Genomic DNA, 12,752 nt, shown 5'->3' on the forward strand with positions numbered 1-12,752 from the left:
AGTTGATGGGAGGGTGGGAGGTAGAATAGACTTTCACTTGCATTGTATAAGAGAAGTTTGCCCGGAGCCAGGAACTGCTTGAGAGGCTGCTGCCTGCCACAGTCTCCCTGGGGGAAGGTAGGCCTGATGTGGCACTACTGTTGTGATTTGCTGCCAATGCCTTGCTTGTTGCTGCTGGGTAAGACTGCTGCAGGTGGTGTCCTGCCTGAAGGGGGGTGACAACTAAATAAAGACCTTGTGTGCGAGGCTCTCAACTGGGAGCCTAACAGTAGTTGGCTGTGAACCCAGAAGCACTCATGTCACATGCTCCTAGTGTGACTGCGGTTTATACTGGCAAAGTTGTGCTTTTTACTGGTATAGCTTATTCCACCATCCCAGAATGAAACAAGCTACACTGGAAGAGCGCAGTTTTGCTGATGTAACGGCAGCTATGCTAGGGGCGTCTGCTGGCACAGTTCCATGGTCAGGGATCACACTTCTTCACACCCTGACTGACACAGCCCTGGCAGCAGAGGTCTATAGTATAGACACAACCTTAATTGCTGTTCCTGAAAAACTCCATGGGTAGACAAGTGCTTGGGCACCAATCCTGCACTGAGCTGCCAGTCACAGATGTTTCCACTGCACCCTTGGAAACAGCTCTTTTGGGGGGATTTGGCTTCCACGCCACATATTCGTATCCCACTTTTTTTTTTTTTTTGCCACTTCACCTCTCTGGCTCTGTTTCCTCTCCCACAGTTTGTCTCTCTTGTCTATTGAGACTGTAAACTGTCAAGGGCAGGGCTGTTTCTTAGTCTCTCCTTGTATTGTGCCAAGCACAATGGGGGCCCTAATCTAATAATAATAATCTGGCTTTGAACCTTCTGGTCAGCTGCTGTGGATGGTGCTGAACCACTTTCAGATTCAGGCTAAAGATTACATAGTCCTTGACCAGAGCCTGGAACACTGTGAGGGTCTTTTCAAACTGGCCACCCCACCATGTTAAAAACCGTTTTATGGTGGTACCATGTCTGAATCGTATTGTGACTGAATGCACCCCTGTATTCACACCCTATATATCATTGTAATAATCTTTGTACAAAATATGCCTTGTAAGGTATCATTTGAAAACTAATAACTTGCTGGTCAGTAATATGGTAAAATGTGTGTAGCAACATCGTATATAAAGCTATGAATTCCCCCTGAATGACATTGGCTGCACATAGCCCCTGTTGGGTGGGTCCTCAAGTAGGTCCTAAACAAAGGAATGTGTGTCTACCTCAGTTTCCATGTAATTTGTAAACAGGGTCCTCAGACAGCAAGAGGAGGAAGAGGGGGGAGACAAGGAGAATCTCCTTCCTGCAAACAGGTGAGAAGAAGCAGCGTGCATCCTCTTTCGCCACCAGGCACCATGCTGCCTTCTTTACTGTTTGAATTTTAACTAGGGGTAACTGTAGGGAAAATGCATCTCAAAGGGTAACTGAACTATAAAAGTGAGGGGCAAAACACTCTAAGTTGTTTCTCCCTATTTATCTCTCTCTTTTTCACCTAAGAAACCAAAGAAACAGCTGTTGGATTTTGGGAGCAGACCCTGGCCTAAGAGTTTGGTCAGCATTGTTACTAGAAACATGGTAAGGGACTTCACCTTGAACCAAGTCTAGTTTGTTAAGTCTAGTAGTAGAAAGTGTTTTATCGTTCTTTCTCTTATAATTGTTTCTGACTCTAATACCTGATTCTTGAACTCACTTAAAACCTCTCTCTTTGTAGTAAAATAAACTTGTTTTATTCTTTAATCAAAACTAATCCAGTGTTGTGAACTGTGTGGCTGGCAAACTATTGTATATCGATCCCCTTAGAGGAGTGATGGACCTAATATATCTGGACTGTCCAGGAGGGACGCAGAACACACGCGTTTTGGGGGGAAATCCAGGACCGGGAGCATGTTGGGTCTCCCTGCATATGGTAACCACTGCTTCTGAAAGCCAGCGTGTGGCTGGCATTTGCAGACAGGCTGTTGGGTCCGAGTTGGACCAGGGCTGTGGTTATTCACAGACACTCTGGGTGTAGCCTGCATGCTGACAGGCTGTTTGTGAGCAACCCAGGTTGGGAACTTCAGCAGCAAAGTCCAGGTTGCAGGCAGGTGGGGACACAGCCCCTCACTGATCTAGATTGCACCCTGGCATGTAATACCCATTTTAATATAATTTTCAAGCAAAGCACAGTCCATAATGAACAACACTTCTGTCAGTGCAGTTGCCCCAAGCATTTTGCAGAGGAGACTTTTGAATAATCATCATAGCTGCTGCAGGTGCTCTTTACTTTAATAACTGTGCTATAATAAACTCATTTTTATTTTTGATATGTTAAGAATAATTATATTTGTATGTTTGGGCTCATTTAATTTGATGGTTATATGACAATTGTTGTTTCATAACCAAAGCAAGTGGATTTTACAGCTTGTGAGTCAGTTCCTGGCTGTAAAGGCTTTGTTTTTTTAAACGGACAGGATTTGCTGCAGGTAGGGCAGAGGTGGGACGGCTGTTGCTGGGGTTGATGCACTAAATGTAACTATTGTGGGTATAGTTGGCTGCTTTGCTTATGTTTATTCGGTTCTCTATCACTTCACATTCATTATTCAGCCTTTCTGATGGCAATCATTTACAGTAGGGTTGGCCAATTTACAGCCCACAGAACAAATTTGGCCTGGAGCCTTGTTAAAATATAGCCCACATGCTGGAGTAAAATTTTTCTGATCCCTGTCCTCCTGTCAGGTGCCAGTAATATTGTTATTTATTAAGGATTTGATTCTTTCATGAAGATTGCAGAAGTCACGGATTCCGTGACTTCCATGACTTCCACAGTGGCTTGTGCGACTGACTCCAGGGCTGCCCGAGCAGTTGGCCCCACAGCCAGCCGCACTGGCCAGTGCTGGAGCAACCCAGGGCAGTTGCTCGGGAAGTTCCTGGGACCAGATATCCGGGGCCTCCCGAGCAGCGGCCGATGCGGCTGATCCCACAGACTGCCCGAGCAGGGGTCCTCGGGGTAGCCCCGGGGAGTGCCTGAGTGATGGGGGGCTGCCCTGGGGTCAGCCACACCAGCTGCTGCAAGAGCGGTCCCAGGACCAGCTGGTTCCAGGAACTGCCCGAGCAGCGGCCAGTGTGGCTGGTTTCAGGGAGCTCCTGAGCAGCAGTCCTGGGGGTGCCCTGGGGACCATCCAAGCAGCAGTGGTCCCGGGGTGGCAGGAGCAGTGGCCCCAGATGCACCCAGAGGCCTTCCAGAGAGTGGTCCCCCTGGAGCAGCTGCTGGGGGGGAGCATGGGGCCCCCGCAGAGCAGAAGTTGAGATTTAGTCAGGGGTATTTTTGGTAAAAGTCATGGACAGGTTACGGGCTGTGAATTTTTATTTATTGTCCATAAACTGTCCATGACTTTTACCCAGAATACCCGTGACTAAATCTTAGCCTTATTTATTATTTATATTATCATAGCACTTAGGAGCCCTGGTCACAGCCCAGGGCCCCATTGTGCTTGGCACTGTACAGCTACAGAACAAAAAGATGATCCTTACTGGTGGAGGAGAAAGGAGAAAGGAGCAAGAACTAAACAGCTTTTCCAAGTCTAAGGCCTTGGCCTTGAGTAAAATTTTCAGAAGTGCCTCAGGCCCAGATCTATAGGAGTTAAGTGGTAAATAATTTTGTGGAGCTGGGCCTAAGTAACATACCAGACTAATTCTCCTTTTCCAAAGAGACTTAGGTGCTTAAGTCACACTGAAAGATAGTATACTGTAGGCTCATAAGTGCCTAAATTGCTTGAAAACAAGACTTGGGTTCCTAAGTCACGTAGGCACTTTTGAGAATGTTATCCCCTTGTCTGTACACACAAATCGCATGAGGATGAATGACACTGATGTAGTTAAACTCATGTAACTAAATGCACCGACTGCACGTGTTCACATTGCGCTTGGCATTGGCACACGCCACAGTGCATTTGAAGCCACACACCTGCACAGCATGGTGTGGAATCGGTGTAGTGCATTGCAATGTGGGTAGGTATCCCAGGGCGCTTTGTACTTCCACCAGGCTCACAGCATGTTGGGCAACTTTCCTGTCAGAGTGCGGGATACTTCCTGGAGGCCAGAGGAATTCTGGGTGGAAGGGCCAAACTCCACTGATCCCACCTGCTCTATCCCAATATTCATGTTGCCAGGGCAACTTCCAAACTTTGCTGTTGGCATGGAGAAGGCTCAGAGGAACACTGCACACCTGTCCCTTGCAGCGATTGAAAAGGAGCTCCTATTGCTTGGCTTCACGGCAGAGTTAACTCGAGTTATAACCGAAGTGTTGCGCCTAATTCAAGTCCTGTCCACACTCAAAACCCTAACCCTGGTGTGGTGGTGCTTTTAACTTGAGCTGACTGGCCCATCCAGGCATAGACAGCTAGAATTACCCTAACTCCTCAGCTACTGACACAACCATTGTGTGCTGCTAATCCCACTTCTCCAGCTCAAGAGTTATTCGTGCTGTGTGGCCACTCTCACTCATGCTAGGATAACATAAGAAGAGATAACTTGAGTGTAGATCATGGGTGGGCAAACTTTTTGGCCCGAGGGCCACATCAGGGTGGGGAAATTGCATGCAGGGCCATGAATGTAGGGCTGGGGCAGGGGGTTAGGGTGCGGGATGTGAGAGGGGGTGCGGTGTGCAGGAAGGGGCTCAGGGCAAGGGGTTGGGGCAGAGGAGGGGTGCAGGGTGTACGAGGGGGCTCAAGGAAGGGGGTTGGGGTGCAGGAGGGGGAGCAGAGTGTGGGAGGGGCTCAGGGCAGGGGAGCAGGAGGGGTGTGGCAGGGGGTTCAGGGCAGGGGTTTGGGGTGCAGGAGGAGTGTGGGGTGTGGGAGGGGGCTCAGGGCAGGGGTTGGGGTGCAGGAAGGGTGCGGGGTGTGGCAGGGGGTTGGGGTGCGGGGTGCAGGAGGGGTACAGGGTGCAGGATCCGGCCTGGTGCCGCTCCCTGCCTGCCTGCCCTGGCCCTGTGCTGCTCCCAGAAGGCTGGCACCATGTCCCTGCAGCCCCTGGGAGAGAGCAGAGCGCTGCCCTCACCTGTGGGTACCTCCCCCAAAGCTCCCATTGGCCGCGGTTCCCCGTTCCCGGCCGATGGGAGCTGCGGCGGGAGGTACCCACAGGCGAGGGCAGCACGTGGAGCCCTCTGCCCCCACTCCACTCCCCGGGGCCACAGGGACGTGGTGCTGGCCACTTCCAGGAGTAGCGCGGGGCCCACGGCACCACGGAGGTGGCAATCCCATGGTCTGGACCCAAGCCAGATCTGCCTGTGGGCCATAGTTTGTAGATAACCAGAATTACCTCTGCATTGAAGACACAGCTGAAGAGAGATGGTGGCATCCCGGAGGCAGTGGGTCTTTCTGGAGTTGCTCAAGGACTCAGTTTTGCAGTGACTGGTGCAGTGTGGGACAGCAGTGGACGGACAACTTGTACACTTAAATCAGAAGTGGGATGCATTCACACTTCCACTAAACTGATTTAACACCATCTGAGAAAAGTTGTGTCACTTGTGAACTAAAGTAACCTCTATCAATTCAAATCCGGAGAGCCACCAATGAGAGACAGCATGTATGTGGATACATGGCATTTCCCACTGATATAAGGAACATTATGCTGGTGCAATTTTTGTAGACAGACAAGGCCTTAATCTCCAGCCCCGGGAGCCAAATTTGGCTCTAGTATAAGTGGGCACAACTCCATTAACTTCAATGACGTTACACCTATTTACACCAGAATTTTACCCCATGTATTCAGCTGAATTTGGTGCAGAACAGGAAGTGGTAACTAGACACAGAGATAAGAGAGAGAGGCAGAATATTGAAAAAGCACCGAGAAGGAATGAAAGATAAATAAAGGAATAAAGAGAACAAGAACGAGAGAAAGAGGAAAAGAACAGAAACCAATGGGGAAATAGGAGAATGAATGGGAGAAAGAAGGAATAAGCCACAACAAAGACCTATTCAATATGAAAATTTAAGTTTCAGCTACACCTGTTTTTAAAAATTGGTTCAATCTCACATGGCTTTAAGCTGCCTTGCCCGCTCAGAGATGACCCAGGCAAAAATGTGTAAATCCCAGTCTTGAGACCATTGCCATCTGAAACCTGTTTACCAAAAAGGTATAATCATGCTTCAGGCCAAGCAGGCAACTGGTGTTGGGCTTCACCAGTGTTTAAAAATGGGGCTAGGGGCATGTTTGTACTATGGTGCAGAATAGATGGTTCCATGGCGACAGGAACAAAAGTGGGTAGGGGACTGGACGAAAAAGTGTTGGAGCAAGAGAGGCACTACAGAAGAAAAGCAGAAAAGAACTGCTAAAGCCAAGTACCTAGGTACATGTTTTTCTACTTCATGTTTAGGGCTTAGGGATTTTTAATACAAAGGGGCTGTAGAAGGACAGGCGTTTGTTCTTGTTCCTGGTTCCAGCATCTGCTGCTTTTTCCTGCATAGTCTTTTCCTGTCAGTCTCTCTCATTCTTTGGGAAAGAATGCTGCATAGACTACTCTCAGTTGGCACTTGTCAAGACGTCTGGCGTGCAACAATCAATAGCAGGATGACACCAGGTATGTGTGAGACAGAGGTAGGTTTGCACCTATAATGAGCGATAAACCTTGGAGGTTCTCAACTGGTCTGTGGAGGGCTGGCTGGTCACATGGTGCTGGCTCCTCTTTGTTCCTAGCTGCTGAAGCACAAGAAAAGAGGCTAAAAATAAAATACTTTCCTCATGTCCCTTTTCCATATCAGCAATCATTGTAGCTGCCACAGGGATGTCTTGCAATTGCCAATGGGTGCGGAGGTGCCCTTGGGAAATCTCTCTATTAAGATGCAGCCTGTGCCATGAAAATGTCTAAGAATCCCTGATTCCCTTCTTGGGCTTTTACAAGTTAAACATATGGGGCTAGGACAGTTTACTACAGCAGTGCAGAAATAGTCCAAAACACACAGGTCTCTGATACAGATTAAGTAATATTTAGATAAGTTAGATGTATTCAAGTCACCAGGGCCTGACGAAATTCACCATACAGTACTCAAGGAACTAGCTGAAGCAATCACAGAACCGTTGACAATAATCTTTGAGAATTCCTGGACGTCAGGTGAGATCCCAGAGGACTGGAGAAGGGCAAACCTAGTGCCTATATTTAACAAAAGGAAGAAAGAGGACGCGTGGAATTATAAACCAGTTGGCCTAATTTGGATACTGGAAAGATACTGGAACAAATTATTAAGCAATCAATTTATAAGCACCTAGAGGATAATAGGATTATAAGTAATAGCCAACAGGGATTTATCAACAACAAATCATACCAAACCAACCTAATTTCCTTCTTTGACAGGGTCACTGGCTTATTTGATGGGAGGAAGCTGTACATATGATATACCTTGATTTTAGTAAAGCTTTAGAAACAGTCCCACATGACAGTCTCATAAACAAACTAGGGAAATATGATCTAGATAAAATTACTATGAGGTAGGTGCACAACTGATTGAAAGACCAAATTCAATTGTTTGCTATCAAACTGGGAGGACATAACTAGTAGCGTTCTGCAGATGTCTGTCCAGGGTCCAGGGCTCATCAATATTTTCATTAATGACTTTGATAATAGAGTGGAGAGTATGCTTATAAAATTTTCAGATGACACTAAGCTGGGAGGGACTGAAAGCACTTTGGAGGACAGGATTAGAATTCAAAAGGACCTTGACAGATTTGAGAATTGATCTGAAATCAACAAGAAGAAGTTCAATAAAAACAAGTGCAAAGTTCTACAATTAGGAAGGAAAAATCAAATACACAGCTACAAAATGGGGAATAACTGGCTAGGCAGTATAAATGCAGGAAAGGATCTGGGAGTTATAGTGGATCAGAAGTTGAACATGAGCCGAAAATATGATGCAGTTGTGAAAAAGGCTAATATACTTCTGGAGTGTATTAACAGGAGTGTTGTATTTAAGACACAAGAGGTAATTGTTCTTCTCTACACAGCACTGATGAGGCGGGAGCTGGAGTAGCGTGTGAGTATTTGGGTGAAACACTTTAGTGAAGATGTGGACAAACAGAGGAGAGCAAGAAAAATGATGTAAGGTTTAGAAAACCTGACCTTCGAGAAAAGTTGTTTTTTTTTAAATGGAAATGTTTAGTCTTGAGAAAAGAAGACAGACGGGGAACCTGCTAAGTCTTCAAATGTGTTGAGGGCTGTAATAAAGAGGACAGTGATCAATTATTCTACATGTCCACTGAAGGTAGGACAAATAGTAACCAGGTTAATCTGCACCAAGAAAGATCTAGGTTAGATATTAGGAAAATCTTTCTAACTATAAGGATAGTTAAATACTGGAACAGGATAGCAAGGGAGACTGTAGAATCAGCAGGAGAGTGAGTTTGTGTGTGTATGGGGGTGGGGGGGATGTGAGAAAACCTGGATTTGTGCAGGAAATAGCCCAACTTGATTATCATGCACATTGTGTAAAGAGTTGTCACTTTGGATGGGCTATCACCAGCAGGAGAGTGAATTTGTGTGGGGGGGTGGAGGGTGAGAAAACCTGGATTTGTGCTGGAAATGGCCCACCTGATGATCACTTTAGATAAGCTATTACCAGCAGGACAGTGGGGTGGGAGGGGGTATTGTTTCATATTCTCTGTGTATATATAAAGTCTGCTGCAGTTTCCATGGTATGCATCCGATGAAGTGAGCTGTAGCTCACGAAAGCTCATGCTCAAATAAATTGGTTAGTCTCTAAGGTGCCACAAGTACTCCTTTTCTTTTTGTAGAATCCCTGTCATTGGAAGGTTTTGGATAAACACGTGTCAGAGATGGTCAAGGTTTACTTGGTCCTGCCTCAGTATGGGGACTGGACTTGATACCTCCTGAGTTTTTCTTCCAGCCCAAACATTTCTCTGACTCCAGTGATCCAGGCAATACACTGACTTTTACTTCAGGACCATGCTAATTAAATACTGCTGAATACATCTGAACAGAACTAGTCTAATTTAAGGCCCTGTCTATGGCGGCCAAGCTCCAGGGTATTGTGGGCTTCTCTGCACTAAAAAAACTATCCACTGCTGATAACAGCTGTCAGCAACAAGATCCCCTGAACGGGGTTTTAGCTACAAGTGTAGACAAGGAGAAGGTTCAGTGCTTTTTCTGTGAGAGGTGCATGGGGGGAGCGGGGCCAGAACCGGTTTCAGCTGTGGTTACAGGAACAATGCTGAACATGGCAATTCTTTGCCTATGCTTGCAGGTAAACCGTGGGGAGCCACCATTTTTGAAGCATAAACCAGGCTTGAGTTAGCAGCAGATGTGGTGGTACACAGTTCCAAATCTCAGGGATAGACAGGCCTTAGTGGTTGTAACCTTTCTAGGAAGAATCTTATACTGCAGTTTCCTTGGCCAATGCAGACAGTGCCAGAAACATTTGCCTGCTTCCTTGTATCAGTTTGTGAATTGTAAGTACTCAGCTTTATATTTATTGTGGGCTACGGTATACCTTCCCATGGCAAAACCCATAGGAGGGGAATAAATAGCCCATGAATTTCCCGTGAATGCACCCTGATAGGTAAAGAGCATGCAAGAGAACAGCCATCCAAACTGAATCATTCTTGGGCACCTATGAGAAGAAGTACTAACCTCTTGGAGGGAGTGCTTCTCTGTGCTGTCCAGCCTTCTCCAGGGGTTGGGCCAGCGGTCCAGGGGTCGGGCCGGCCAGCTGCTGGCCCAGGGATCGGGACAGCATTTGGGGGCTGGTCAGCGGCCTGGGGGTTGGACTGGCACTCGGGCTGGCCGGCGGCTGTTGGGACGGCACTCAGGGGCCAGTGCTCAGGGCCAGAAGGCGGCCAGGAGTCAGGGTGGTTTGGCAGGGGCTCCTCTGGCCATGGGGGGTGGGCTCAGGGCTCTGGCAGGTGAGGGGGGTAGAAGGGGCAGGATAAGGATAGGGCCTCAGGAGGAAGGGGGTGGGGCCGGGGAGCTAGCCAGGAAGGGGCATTTATGCTCCGCCCATGCCTGCTAGCAGAGTCTGTCTACCCAGGCTGGAGGCTTGCTTCCGGTTGTAGTGTAGACATGCCCTTAAGAGCCATGAAGTCATTGGCTTGTGCCCAAACAGTAACACCCTCCCAAAGGAGGATGAAGACACCGAATGGGAACTAATGCGCCCTTTGGTCCCATCTAGATATGTGGTAAGTCTTGAGGGGAATACATTAAAGACAGCAGCTGCTCCATAGCTCCTGTTTCCTTCCCCTTGTGCCCTCCAAGCCACAATGCTGGGACAGAGGGGCTTTACTGATCTCCTGAGGGAAGTTCTTTCCTCCTTCCATGGTCCCTACTTCCTCTCCACATGCTCTTGCTCTCCTTTGTCCTCAGATGTGCATGAGGGAGCCCGGTGCATCCATTCAAAGGCAGGATGTGGCCCTTAGGCAGGAACTCCAAAGGTGTTTTATAAACAAGAGAGAGCAGGAACAGGAGACAGCCGCCAGTGCCATTCAGCCCTTCCACTTCATCCACTTTGTTACTGTGTCCTGCTCACTCCCTCTTTCATCTCTCATACTTTTTTTTTTCTTTAGCAACCTCTCTTCTCTTCCTTTTTTTTAGTCCCTAGCTTTTAATGTTCTGCTTCAATGCCCACTCTTGGTCATTTAGCCCACTTGTGCGCATCATTCTGCACATGAAATGCTCTTGCACAAAGCTTTCTTTACAGCTATTTTTTTAAAGCTCCTGTTCTCTCATTGTCACGTTCCCTTTCTCCACGGAGGTGGGTGCTTTTCAGAAGAGGTCAGCTTAACCCTTTGTATCAACTCCAGCCCCCTCGGTCTTCATAAGTGTAAACTAGTCAGACCTCGCACTTTTGTGCTCCTAATATTTTCTTCCCCTCCCCAGAAAGCGATCAAGAAAAACAAGTCTGCAATTGGTATTTATTAACAGAACAAAAACAGCAGGTTTAAGTTCCTTGAGGCTTGTTTTTGTTTTGATAAAATGAAGTGGTAAGGGGAGGAATGACAGGTCAGAACACCGCACCCATGTTCTCAGCCTTAGCTGACTGGTGCACCTGTTGTTCTGTAAGCTGCGGGTGGGAGGGGGACAAATTCAGACGTGATGTAATCAGGCAGAGCTCTATTGACTTTGAAGGAGTCACACCCATTTACACTTATTCTGAACTTGACCCTGGATTTTAATTTATCTTCTTGCTTCCTGCTCCGGAAGTCTCACACCACCCCAGTGGGAGTCAAGGCTATTATGAAATGGCTGAGCACCAGGGGATAGTGTGTTGGAATGAGCTCAGAGGTTCATATATTGACATATATTTGGTCACTTTTTAAAAAATTGCAGTTTAATTTCTCCATTGGAAAAGGAAGGAAGGCAAGTCAATTTCTCCCTGTGATTTGAAGTGAAATTGCAGCACTACAATCGTGGATCGTGGTCAGTATTTAGGCCCTGATTCAGGAAAGCATCCCTATTCTGGATTGCACTTACACTCATGCTCAGCTTCCCACTGAAGTCAATAACTTGAAACAAGTGTTTGAGTCCAACGTATGTGTTTAAGTGCTATCCTGAATAGGAATGGACTGGCGTGCTTTCTTGAATCAGAGCCTGCTTTGGGAGATCTTAAAGGAAAACAGAGTGTTCCAGGTAGTATGGTGTTGGGGTCTGCTTCAGACAGGAACATTCCTCTCTCCGTGTTGAACTAGTGCCCCAGTATGGTGTCAGCAGGCACTCTGCTGTTGGAGATGCCTCCTTTTGGATGAGCGGTAAAATAGAGGCCCTGATCACCTGTAGCTATCAAGGGCTCTGTCTTGCCAGGTTCTGCGCCCCCTCAATTCCTACTGACTTAAACTTCTATCAGCTTGGGCCTTGACTTCTACATGTGCTTGGCATCCATCATTCCCATTTACTGACGAGTTGTGGGGGCCCTTAAATCGCAATGGAAGGAAAGGGGACTGAGTATCTTGCTGTAGGTGTTCAGCACCTGGCCAGAATGGGCCCTAAAGATACCATGATGTTTTTTGGAAGAGCAGTGATGTTAGACTTGGTGTCCTGGACAAATTTCAGATACATAACTACATAATGATACATAATGTCGAATTCACCCTCTGACTGTCTGGGATCTGAGAAAATCGCCACACTTCACTGGCCGGAACGTTTTGTTATCGTTGTTCCACTGCCTTCAATAGGACATTCACATGCTTAAAGTTAGGCAGGTGTGTGAGTAGCCTGCTGAATCTGAGCATTGCTGATGAGCGGGGAGTGCACGGTGTTGGGAGTTGGCGGGGAAGACAGGGACACTGAGGTCATTTTCGTGTGAACCTTCAGTGAGGGATACAGAGGTGCTGTAAATAGTGGTTGTTACACTCATCATAGAACCATAGGGTTAAAGGGATCGCAAGGGACATCTAGTCTAAGCCCTTGCCAAGATGCAGGGGAAAGCAACTGACAGAACATTAGATAAAATTGCGCTTACTTCTTTATCCTACTCCCTTTTATACCTTCCTGTTGCTTGCCTCCTGGCACAGAAAGCCAACCCCACCCCCCTTATTCTCTGTTCATGGCACACAATGCACAGTCAACCTGTGGAACTCCTTGCCAGAGGATGTTGCGAAGACCAAGACTATAACAGGGTTAAAAAAAAAAAACTCATGGAGGATAGGTCCATCAATGGCTATTAGCCAGGATGGGCAGGGATGGTGCCCCTAGCCTCTGTTTGCCAAAATCTGTGAATGGGTGACAGGGGATGGATCACT

The sequence above is a fragment of the Lepidochelys kempii genome, chromosome 1 (assembly GCF_965140265.1).
Source record: "Lepidochelys kempii isolate rLepKem1 chromosome 1, rLepKem1.hap2, whole genome shotgun sequence".
Taxonomy (NCBI): Eukaryota; Metazoa; Chordata; order Testudines; family Cheloniidae; genus Lepidochelys; species Lepidochelys kempii.